This window comes from Notechis scutatus, chromosome 4 (assembly GCF_049901735.1).
Source record: "Notechis scutatus isolate UNSWTSFEM ecotype Mainland chromosome 4, rNotScu1.2, whole genome shotgun sequence".
Taxonomy (NCBI): domain Eukaryota; kingdom Metazoa; phylum Chordata; class Lepidosauria; order Squamata; family Elapidae; genus Notechis; species Notechis scutatus.
The window spans coordinates 28,413,241-28,426,789 of record NC_142012.1 but is presented as its reverse complement, the minus strand read 5'-3'; positions in this window follow the sequence as shown (position 1 = coordinate 28,426,789).

The following is a 13,549-nucleotide window of genomic DNA, read 5'->3' as shown; positions in this document are numbered from 1 at the left end:
ATGTGTATATTTTGTATTTTCACTGACATGAGATTCATGAAACTATATAAACATCAAAATTACTGTGCTATGACATAAAAATCATCCCAAAAGAAAAATCAATTTCATTAATATCTCAAATATTATAATAAATATTTGAAGACCCTTTCTGGAAATAGTATCTTATGTTTTGAATATAGCATGCATTTTAGTCTTTTAGTATAATATTTCCAGTAAACAGTACTTTTTAGAAAACCCTTCAAGGATGAATTTTATGTTACATGACAATATTTTTGTCACACTTGCATTTATATTCAAATAGATGCCTTGGTTTATACTTGGAATACAAAAAATCAGGGTAGTATGAGTCATGACTAATTATTGCGATCAATTCAAAAGTTCTGTCTTATTTCTTAAGAAGGAAGCGTATTAACTTTAAAAGGAATTATGCTCCCATGCACAGGATTGTAACCAAAAGTTACCTACATATAACATTTGGAACAATCTGCTTCTTTCTCCCTGTTGGCGAAAATACATTTTTTTCTAACTGACACCATATTTCATTTATTTTAGAAAAGAATACATATTCCTCTTGACAATTTATTTTCTTCTTATAACTGTAATATTGCTTACAGAAGTAAAGTTAGACTATAGTGAGTAATCCAGCAAACCTTCATATAAAAAGAACAAGTTTAATAGTTTGCCACCATAAATGCAAATTAATGAAATGAGTTTTCAGTTTTGTTTCCATTTCTGCAATAAACTAATTTTTATAACTTCTTCTTTTATAGGCATTCAGTATTGCTACTGGTATCCAATATAATACCTGAGCTATGTTTCTTCATCTATGGAGGTAAATGTTGAATAAAAACAGTCTCGGAAGTTTTTTACTTTACTTCATGAATCTTATCCTAAAAATTTCTTCAAAGAATACCGTATTATTGTTTTGTTTTTAAGATTGCTTGAATCCTTTATAGCAGAAAAATAACAGCTTTTGTGAGAAACTAAACAATGGGCAAGTGACAATATTGGAAGATGGTATCTGGGAAAAAAATAGAAATACATCTGCACATAGAAGCAAACAGTTCAAGGAATATCTCAAAACATGGATACCATCTGCACAGGAGAATATAAATAGTTCAAGGGATATCTCAGAAGAAGGACAGAATTCTGCAAGAGGCAATTTAAGAAGAGACTATCTTTTCTAATGATACTAACCTGCCAAAATTATTTACACTTCTTTTCAGTATAAGGGATAAGCAAAGCACTGAAAGATTAAAATGGGTTTCTGTCTCAAAGGCTGAATTATACTAATGGTGCTTTTGAAATATATATTAGGAGGATATTTTCCCATATTTTCTGGGAGCAAATTTAGGGGAAGGAGGAATTGAAGCAAGCAAGCAAACAAGGAAAACAAAACAAGCAAGCAAAAACAAATTAAGCTCTAAAAGTTTAGCTCAGTAGAGAACATGAGCAGCATAATGGCAGGGTCCTTTACAAAGTTTTTAGCTGTTTGTCCAACAGTCCTAGCTGGGATCTTCAGGCAGTCACAAAAACAGCTGAATGGTTTTGCAAAAACCCAGCATTTGCCATTTTGCTGCTTGTGTTTTCTTCTAAACTTTTTGGAGTTGAATTTTCTTTTAGTCAGTTCCTCAAGGCAAAAAAAAAAAAAAAAAGCAGCAGTAACACTGTCTTTGCTGGCTTCTTTCTGTTCCTCTACTTTTCAACCTGCAGTCAAAGTAAAGTTTTTTAGAAGATAGAGATTGGAGACCAGAGATGGGGAATTTAGTTTTAGCAACTAATTGGGAGATGAGAAAGATCAAGCCCACATCTCCCAGCATTTTTGGTTTTGTTTATTGAAGAAATGTGAGTTTTGGGGGAGACTGAAGCATTAAGCAAGGGGAATGTTTTGGGGGAGACTTCTCCTGAAGTTGCCACCTTGCCACGGAGGGGTTGGGTTCCCAAGCCTATGAGAGGGGAGCCAGGGGAGTTTTGTAGCCTTCCAAAGGCCAGCTGATTGGATAGAAAATTCTGAAAGTAGCCACCATTTCCACAAGGAATTGTTGGGGCCACTCCCAGGAGGCATGGGGAGTAGGCCCAAGCGTTGGGGGTCCCATCAGAGTGGGAAGGGGGGTGGGGGGTACTGTAGCATCTCTGTAGTCGGTCATAATGACCACAAGGGCATTACAGCTGTCTATCTTTGAAACGGGGTTATATGTAGTTTTGGAGTGTCGGTTGTAACTTGGAACAGTCATTAAGTGGCCTATTGTTTTTCAAGGACCACCTGTATTTCAACTTAGTATATTTGGTGAGACCAGGTGTGTTGTATTGTACTGCTGCCATGGGTTCTTTCCAGAGGTGGTATTCAGCAAGTTCTGACCAGTTCTGGAGAAATGGTAGCGGAAATTTTGAGTAGTTTGGAGAACTGGGAAATCCCACCTCTGACTGGCCCCACCCCACATCTATTCTCTGCCTCCTGAATCCCAGCTGATCGGCTGTGTCTTCTTTTGTTGCCCTGCACAGGAGAACGGAGCTGAAAGGCAGGTTAGTGGGGTGGGGAACAGAGGTGGTATTCAGCAGGTTCTGACCAGTTCTGGAGAACCGGTAGCGGAAATTTTGAGTAGTTTGGAGAACTGGCAAATACCACCTCTGACTGGCCACACCCCATCTCTTCCCTGCCTCCCGAGTCCCAGCTGATTGGCTGGGTCTTCTTTTGTTGCCCGGCACAGAACGGAGCTGAAAGGCAAGTTAGTGGGGTGGGGAGGGAATTAAGATTTTACAGTATCCTTCCCCTGCCATGTCCACCAAGCCACGCCCCCAGAACCAGTAGTAAAAATGTTTGAATCCCACCACTGGTTCTTTCACTAGTTCTGGGTCTATAGGTGTAAAGAATCATATAACATGAAACTACCATCTCAACTCTCTCTATTGTTAGGTCTTTGATTTTCTGTATGCATTGTATTGGGGAGTCAATGGAACATTTTCTCTGCTCTATGAGATAGCCAACTTTTTTTTGTAAGTTGTATGTTGGGGTCTGTAATAGCTATACAATTGGAGGTATGTCAGTCTTGTTATTTTGGGCATCCATCAGAGTTCATAGGTATGGATAAAGATACGATATTCCTGTGTCATGTTATTTCTGATTAGCATCCAGTATTTAAAATGTGCTGCCTGTGATTTGATGACAACAGAATTATTAATATCAGAGATCACAGATGCATTTTTCGTTACTGACTCAATCAACCCTCAAATTACTTTTCCCCAATTTTTCAAATTACTTAAATAGTCACAATACATTTGCTCATCGCAGATTTCATACTATACAATGCCTTACAAAAAGGCCAGAGATGGTATTCAGCAGGTTCTGATCAGTTCTGGAGAACCAGTAGCAGAAATTTTGAGTAGTTTGGAGAACCAGCAAATACCACCTCTGACTGGCCCCGTCCTCATTTATTCTCTGCCTCCTGAGTCCCAGCTGATCGGTTGGGTCTTCTTTTGTTGTCCTGCATAGGAGAACAGATCTGGAAAGTAGGTTAGTGGGGTGGGGAAGGAATGGAGATTTTACAGTATCCTTCCCCTGCCATGCCCACCAAGCCACACCCACCAAGCCACGCCACATCCACAAAGCCACGCCCACAGATCCGGTAGTAAAAAAAAATTGCATCCCACCACTGATAAAGGCACAGTTCTTTTCATTGTTCCTAAACATTTTCATAATTAGTTTCAATGGATGACCTCAGGAGGAAAAGGTGGGGGGGAGCAGATAACACTTTAAGGAGAGATAGTTGCACATGCTGTTTAATTAATAGCACTTCTCCATTTCAGAAGACCTGGTCAGAATCACTGTTTCTAGCTTTGCATCCTCTTTCAAAAGTGGGTGTCCTTTTATCAATATTTCAGAAGAGCTTTGGAAATGTACAAAATTCACCCTATGTTGCCTAGGCAACAAGGGGTTGCTTCCACTATAGCACAATGCTGGAAAATATGGAGGAGGGCAAACACCAAGATTTCTGCTGGTTTTTCTTTGCTATCTTCTGTGAAACAGTGATGCTCAGCAAATAACTTGAAGGTGTTCAACCCATGAATGGTTAGACTCCTAACTAGAAGCTTATGTATAAAAATGTATATGGAAGGTGAAACTAGCCGAAAAGGCATTAACAATTGTGCAACTTTTTAAAATAGAACTTTTTCTTTTACGAACAGAAAAAGTGGATTTCTAGCATTCATTCTAATCAGGGCCAAATATTGGAACAGGAGGAATGTTATATTTTAAATATTGATGAGAAATGCAAGATCATGTACACGTCCCATTAATACTTATAATGCTTATATTAAATACAAGAAATATTAAATAATATACGTGTTTTGTTTCGATATCCAGTTTATTTTCTCCTTGAAAAAAGATGATCCTCAAAAGGTAGATAAGAGGGGGGGGGGGGGGTGTTTGGCTGTGTGCTTGAGAAAGATATTAGTTAAACGTTGAACACTTTGTGAATGCTGAAAGAGAAGATTCCAGCAGCTGTGCAGAAATTCTCTGAGCTCAGTAAAGCTGATCAACAAGAAGCCCAACCTAAACATGAGAATGCATTAGTAATGGCCTGTCAAGAAAAAAAAAAGGTTGCTAGAACTCTAACAGGTGTTTTGCTTCTATGGCTCAGCATATGTCCCAGTGTAGGCTGCGTTTCCTCTTTTGCCCAGGCCTAGTAGAACAACTGCCATTTGATAGTCACCAATCTTTGGAGCAGAAGTCATCTGGAAAATGGCCATATTCGTGTAAGCAATTCTGTAGGTGAAAACAACAGAGATTGTGGAATTGATTCAATAAATTAAATATGGTATGTTTGGGCATTGGTAGATTAAATCTTGCCATATGAATAATATATAAAGAAGGAGAAAGTGTGGAAGTGGAAGAAGGGAGAAAATTAAAAAAAAATTAGACATTTCTGGGAGAGGAGAGCCATAATTATATGGTAAAAGATCTGAGTGGGGGTAATAGGATCCTGAAATGAGAGTGAAGAATGAATAAATTCCTTCTAGATCCATTTGTAGAAATGGAGGCACTCAGCATAATTCATAATTGGAGAGAGGGTGAAAGTTGCTTTTCAGGTTGTGTGGAAACTGGTTATCAACACATTGATGATTTGGGGTAATTTAGAGAAGATAAAATATATATTAAAGTTATTGAAAAATTGGAGAGAATAGAAGGGAAAAGGACAGCAAGGGGAAAGTCCTATATCCTTTTCTAGAGATTTTTTAATTAGAAGGGAGAAGAAGAGATGGATGGAGAAAGATGTGGGAATATAAAATAAGCTCTCTTAATGGTTGTTACAACTGAGATGAGTTTTAGCTTTTGAACTTCTATCTTCAACCTGGGAAGTAGATTACCAAGTTCTAGATGTAAATTGTTTCACTTGTCTGTAATAATTATTACTTCATCCGCAATCTTATTTTGACAAGGGTACTTCCCCAGTGGTGGAATTCAAACATTTTTACTACCGGCTCTGTGGGCGTGGCTTGGTGGGTGTGGCCTGGCTTGGTGGGTATGGCTTGTTGGACATGGCAGGGGAAGGTTACTTTAAAATCCTCATTCTTTCCCCACTTCTGGGGAAGGATACTGCAAAGTCCCATTCCCTCCCCACCCCGCTAACTTGCTTTCCATCTCCGTTCCCCTGTGCAGGGCAACTAAAGAAGACCCAGCTGATCAGTTGGGACTTGGGAGGCAGAGAATAGATGGGGGCAAGGCCAGTCAGAGGTGGTATTTGCCGGTTCTCCAAACTAGTCAAAATTTCCCCTATCAGTTCTCCAGAACTGGTCAGAACCTGCTGAATACCACCTCTGTACTTCCCCCTATGCACTTATTCAAGTCTTGGTAATATAGGCCAGGTGTGCTCTTTCATCCACAATCTTATACTGTCCTATATTACCAACAACTGGAGGAAAGGGATGAACTGCTCTTCAAAATATCCCCATCAGCTGCAAACTCAGGAGAGGTGCAGTGACCATTGCCATGCTGGAAACTCTGCAGGTGATTACCTGGGCACTATTCTGGATATAATTCTTTGTGATTTATTTATTTTTTTATTTTATTTGGTTTGTCAATTGCTTACAAGATAATAGGTATAAGTAAACACATAGTTATGAATACATGGATACACATAAGAAAAATAAAAGAAGCAATAGGACAGGCGCACATGGGTGCGCTTATGCATATTCCCTACAGACCTCTTAGGAAAGGAGTGAGGTCAACAGTAGAAAGTCTAAGGTTAAAGTTTTTGGGGTTGGGGAAGAAACCACAGAGTCAGGTAAAGTATTCCAGACATTGACCATTCTGTTGCTGAAGTCATATTTCCTGCAATCAAGTTTGATGCGACTAACCTTGAGTTTGTATCTATTGTTTGCTCTTGTATTGTTATAGTTGAAGCTGAAGTATTCATTGACAGGGAGGACATTGCAATGTATGATTTTATATACTATACTTAAATTGGACCGAAGGCGGCATAGTTCTAGGTTTTCTATGTCTAGAGTTTCAAGTCTGGTGGCATAAGGTATTCTGCAATGAGTAGAGGAGTGGAGAACTCTTGTGAAATATTTCTGGACTTTCTCAACTATGTTAATATCGTATAAGTAATGTGGGTTCCAGACTGATGAGCTGTATTCGAGTATTGTCTAGCAAATGTTTTGTATGCTCTAGTTAGTAGTGTAATATTACCAGAGAAAAAGCTACGTAAGATTAGGTTAACAACTCTTAGTGCCTTTTTGGCTATGTAGTTACAGTGGGCTCTAGCACTTAGATCATTAGAGATGAGTATTTCAAGATTCTTGACAGAGTTTGGATCATCAACAAGGTCTTGAGTGTTAGGGATATACACCCTAGCAGTACCTGCAGGGCAGTCAGGCAGGCAGGCAAATATATGAGATAAATGTTGTTGTAGTTTACACTCAGTAAAACAGATACACAGTGCTAGTTAAATAGTTTATTCCAGTAAGATTTATAGCATAGTCAAACAGTCCATATATCATACACTAGTTCAGTCCGTCCGGGGATTAATTAGTTGCAAAGTCCAGTGTCGAAAAAGAGGTCAGTAAACTTACAATATCAGTCCTGTAATTTATCTCTTCGCAGTATGAGATAAGAAGTAAAAACCTCTTTTCTTCCTTCAGCAACAGTAGCAGGGAAAAACGCAGTTAACAATCCATCATCATTAGCAAGGAATCCAGTAAACCAGCAAAACAATTCAGGTTCTCTTGCTCCCTCTTATGGCGATTTACAGCCGCACCCAAAATTACATGCTCTGCATTTAAAGTGACAAACACTATCATAGTCTATATATATTATTTTACCCAAACTACGTTAGGTAACCTATGTTATTCCTTACATACTCCCCTTTTGGGTAATATAATAATATATATATATATATATCTACAACTTTAAACCATAGTTGTCACAACTTTCTTTATGTTTGACTGAACCTTGGGCTTTCGTAAATTGATCAGCAATATTTTCTTCAGTCATACAATATTCCAATCTTATTAAACCATTTTTTACAGATTGTCTTACATTCAGATATCTAAGATCTGTATGCTTAGATCTCGTTTTTACAGCAATATTTGTAGCCAACCGTATGGCTGCTTGATTGTCCTCATAAACTACAATAGAATCATTAACAGTTATTCCCATATCCAATAACAACTGTTTATACAGAATTAAATCAGTACATAATAAAGATAGACATGAAAATTCTGCTTCCATTGTGGACATACTTATGTGTTGCTGTCTAATTGACCTCCAACCGATCAGTGCTTTTCCTAATAGTATAGCCGTACCTGAAGTTGATTTCCTAGTGTTTATGTCTGTTGCAAAACTTGCATCAGCATATGCACTTAAAATCAGATCATCTTTTGGCTCCAAATACAATGCATAGTGCATTGTCCTTTTAAGATATCTTAATATACGTTTTATGGCTTGCCAGTGTTGTTCAGTGGGTTCAGCGTTGAATCTTGCCAATTGATTAACGTCATAGGCAATGTCTGGCCTTGACCAATTACTAATATACGATAAACTACCAATTAACGATTGATAAATAGTCTTATCGAATTTTGGACTTTGAGCATCAGTGTGGCCAAATTCCTGACTCATTGGAGTTTTAGCCGGTTTACAAAGTTCCATCTTGTATGTTTTTAGTAATTGATAAATCTTATCCTCTTGAGATATCTTATAGCCACTTTTGGTTTTATTTATTGTCTTTATTATTTACTGTTTTATCTCTCCTAATTGCTTTAATTTTATCCTCTTACCTAATAATGATATTATTTCAGTAGCTTCATTATTAGTTTTTGTAATTAAAGCAATATCATCTGTAAACAACAATAATAATGACACTATTCCATTTTTCTCTCTTTTAAATACACATGGATCAGCTAAACCTGCTTTAAACCCTATATTGTTTAACTCCTTAACAATATATTGGTTCCATTCATAACCAGATTGTTTTAATCCATAGAGACTCTTTTTAAGCTTCCAACAGTCATTATTATTTTTATCATCCTTAATTCCTACTGGTTTCTTAAGATATATAGTGTGCTGCAATGGTGCATGCAGATAGGCAGTTTCTACATCTAAGTGATTTATAATATAATTCTTCTTAGCTGCCCACACTAAAGCTGCTCTCAAGGTTGTTGTTTTTAGACTCGGTGCAAATACTTCATCATAATCACATGCAGTTTGATTAAATCCTTGAGCTACCAACCTAGCCTTATGGGTAACAGTCCCATTTTTACCTGTTTTTAATTTAAATATCCATTTACAGCCAATGGACTTTTCACCTGGAGGTAATTTAACATTTTCATAAACTTCCATTTGTTTCAATGAATTTAATTCTTTCTCCATTGCTCTTTGCCAATTTTCTTGTTCCTTTGCTGGATACATTTTAAGTTCTTCAACAGTAGTTAGAACTTTATTAACTTGGCAAACTACACTTGCTTGGTACCTGTCAGGTGGTCTTGTTTCACGTGTTGATCGTCTAGGTATTACAGGGCTTACAGGTGGACTTTCATGTACTACCTGTTCCTGGTTATCTATTTCTTCCTGTTCACCTATTTCTTCCTCTTCTGGTCCTATGTGCTCTTCCTGTACTTCCTCTTTAATTGTACTCTTCTTATTACTGATATGTGGTTTTGGTCTTTTGTAGGTTTCTATGATTACTTCCTTACTTGAATCTTGTTCCAGTTTTTCCCATCCTACATGTTCTAGGAATTGTGCACTAGCACTACAGTAAACTCTAGGTGTACCTTTTCCCCAGAATCTGTATGATTTGTGATTAGATTCATAACCTACAAAGAATAACTTTTTAGCCCTATGCTGCCCCTTGTGTCTCAATTGTGTAGGAATATGCACCCATGCTGGTGCTCCAAACATGTGCATGTAGCTTAGGTCAGGTTTTCTACCATGCCACCGTGTGAATGGTAATTCACCTGTTGTTGAGTTAACAACATTATTCAATATATGATTACCACACATTATTGCTTCTCCCCACAAAGTTTCAGGTAATCCTGAATCCGACAACATAGTATGAGCCATTGCTTGTATTGTTTGGCCTCGTCTTTCTATAAAGGAATTATGTTGTGGCCTATATGGTGCAGACTTTTTATGTTCAACACCTGCCATCTTCAGTCTATTTTGGAATTTATTGTTTATAAATTCCGTACCATTATCAGTTACAAGAGTTACTAGTTTCCTTTTAATTTTTCTTTCTGCAAACTTCAACCAATTAAAGAAATTCTGATATGTTTCTCTTCATTAAATAACAGAAACCATATCTGGAATAATGATCCATTATACTTAGTATATAACGAGCACCTCCCACACTTGGTTTTTTAGGACCTATAATATCAGCAAATACGACCTCTAGAGGTTCCTTTGTCTTAAATCCATTTATTCTATTTGCTGGTATTACCTTGTTTTTTTCTTGACTACAAGCATTGCAGTGCAAATACTTACTGCAAGGCTTTAGTTTTATACCTTTAGACAGTTCAACCGTTTGCTTGAGCATTTTAAAATTTATATGCCCTAAACGTCTGTGTAACAAATGTATGCATTCATCATGAGGTTTAACATTATTATATACTGTGTTAGCTACCTCTAATGAATTATCATTTAACACATACAATTCACCTTTTAAAGTTGCAGTCACTTTTTTACCTTCCTTTTCTATTATGCAGTTTTCTCCCCTAAAGGTAACTACATAACCTAGTTTAACCAAAACTCTAACCGAAAGCAAATTAAACTTAAGTTGTGGTACATATAACATTTTTACATTTTCTTTTATGCAAGAACAATGTGCAATACCTTCACCTTTTGCTTTCATTTTCCAGCCATTAGTTAACGATATCTGCTGTGAACTCGTGGATATCTTAACAAATCTTTTCTTATCTTTCGTTATGCAGTGCGATGCTCCACTATCTACAACCCATAAATTGTTATTCAGAGTTTCGTTGCTATACATGGCTAACTCTAAGCATTTTTCATTCTTTTGATGCCTTTTAGCATTCTGGCTGGCATTGTGGCGTTTTCCTTTCTTGCAGAATCTAGCCAAATGTCCTTTTCCTCCATAATTAAAACATTTTCTAATTGTATAGGCTGTTGTAGATTCTTTATCTTCTTGTTTTGGTTGTTCGCTTCTGAGTTGATCCCTTTCAAGCCTTCTCCTGGCTTCTTCAATTAATCTGCCAGTAATGTCAGTTAATGTGAGGTTATCTTTTGGCAGTACTTCCAGCGAAGTTACATAGTCGTCATAACTCTCATCTAACGAAGACAAAATTATATAAACCTGATGTAGTTCTGTGAAGATAAGTTCTTTTTCATGCAGTTCCTGAAAAATTCTCTTCATTGTGTTTATATGAGCCAACATGTCTCCATTCTTTTGAAGATGTGTTCTGAACAGTTTCCGTGTAAGATTTATATGTGCTCCTACACTGTCTTGAACATAAATCTTCTTTAAATTCTCCCAACATTTCGCAGCTGTTTCTTCTCCACGAATATGGACAAGCTGCTGGTCACAGAGTGTCAGTCCTATTATACAGAGAGCTTGCTCATTCTTCAGTTTATATTCTTGTATTTTCTGGGCATCATCCTCATTTTCCGGATCCCATGCATCTACCTCTGGTGGGTTTTGTATTATACTCCACAAACCTTCTCTTCGTAGAAGTAGGCTACATTTCATTGACCATGAAACATAGTTTGTTCCATCCAGTTTGGATATTAGAGACAAACTTTGTAAATTGACTTGTGCCATCTTTTTCTGGATATTAAACTATAATTAATAAAACACAGCTGTCTGTTTACAGTATTGTGTAACTACACAAACTCTCACTTTATATAAGCCTGTTATATCCTGGTTAGTCTGACTGTGCAGCTGGGCCCATAACCAGTGTTAGGGATATACACCCTAGCAGAACCTGCAGGGCAGTCAGGCAGGCAGGCAAATATATGAGATAAACGTTGTTGTAGTTTACACTCAGTAAAACAGATACACAGTGCTAGTTAAATAGTTTATTCCAGTAAGATTTATAGCATAGTCAAACAGTCCATATATCATACACTAGTTCAGTCCGTCCGGGGATTAATTAGTTGCAAAGTCCAGTGTCGAAAAAGAGGTCAGTAAACATACAATATCAGTCCTGTAATTTATCTCTTTGCAGTATGAGATAAGAAGAAGTAAAAACCTCTTTTCTTCCTTCAGCAACAGTAGCAAGGAAAAACGCAGTTAACAATCTATCATCGTCAGCAAGGAATCCAGTAAACCAGCAAAACAATTCAGGTTCTCTTGCTCCCTCTTATGGCGATTTACAGCCTCACCCAAAATTACATGCTCTGCATTTAAAGTGAAAAACACTATCATAGTCTATATATATATTATTTTACCCAAACTACGTTAGGTAACCTATGTTGTTTCTAACATTGACTATTCAGCCTGTATTTTATTTTCTGATTTTTTCTGCCAATATGTAAGATAGAGCATTTATTTGTTGAGATTTGAAGTTGCCATTTGTTTGACCATTCTGATACATAGTCGAGGTCTTTTTGAAGGGTAGCAGTATTGTCTGTGGTGTTGAATAGCTTTACATCATCAACGAAGAGAACGCAGTTGCTCTTAATATGATCACAGAGGTCATTTATATAGAGTATGAAAAGAGTTGGTCCTAGAACACTTATTATCTGTGGTAGGATAATTGGGGGACACCACTGTTGACAGGTACAGAATTTGATAGGACGCTCCCAGTTTTGACCACTGTTGGGGACACTGTTGGGGACACTCCCAATTGTTGATAGGACGCTCCCACTGTTGATAGGATGCTCCCAATTTTGACCACTGTTGGGGGACACCACTGTTGACAGGTACAGAATTTGATAGGACGCTCCCAATTTTGACCATTTGTTGTCTGTTTGACAGGAATGCTTCTATCCAGTTATGTAAGTCATGCAGAGATCCCTTGTTGTTGTTTTTTTGAAGGAGGATTGTAGGGACAAAATAGGACTGTTGCTACTGCACTGTCCCCTACAAGCATAACAGCTTGTATACCATACTGCCAGACCCTGTTGAGATACAGTTTCTGGGCCAATTGTTCTGGATACTTTGACCATATTTCCTAGGGCAGGGATCAGAGGCATCTTGTGAATTCATTTAATCCTTGACATGAATTGTGGGGCAGATTCATATAGGAAGCCACACATTAAGACCTAATTTTTACCCTAGATAAAGTGGAATGAGGTTTGAAGTTAGAAGATACTGTCATCGTTCTTGGCCACGGTAAGAACATTCTCTGATTGCCATGGAGCTGATTGGTGCTACCTACACCTGTGGGAAGGAGAGACCTATTTTATCATTGTTCCTGATGACTAATGGCTCACTAACTCATCGTAGGATCCAAAGGATGCTTTGGGTTTTTTCCCCCCAAGGTTATGGAGGTCAGTCCTGCTAAATCTTTAGTCACATCATAAAATACTTAGGCGGCAAAACTGCAGGTGACGTCCACTTGTTCTGTAAGTTAGAAGAGTATCATGGAGAAACCAGATTGTAGAATAAATTGGTCAGGGGTTCGCATCTGAGGCACAAATAGCCAGCCTCAAATGATCATATTTTGGACTCCTTATGCAAAGACCTTGTTCCTGGGAAATGCCAGGAAAAATTGGTACCATTAGAGAGGGTACCCATGTCCCAGAGTTCGAAGAACAGTTAGGTGAACATTAGTATATATACCTGATCAAGTATATCTCACTTGTACAGATAATCCATCTCATGCCTTACCAGCTCAGATGGATGTAAGAACCAACATAGACAAAGTAATTGCCTAAAAAAGAAAACATAGCTACAGAATTTAGTAGAAGCAAAAAAAAAAAAAAAAACCTTTTATTTCAAGAAACAGAATTAACAACTGGAAGGACAGAAGGGGAGAAGAGGCTGATGCTTGAGCAGGATATAACTCCCAATATGTCCTACTAACAATGGCACATTTCTTCTTACATTCCATCTATTCACCCATTCAAACTTTGTTACACAAGTAAGATGGCCAT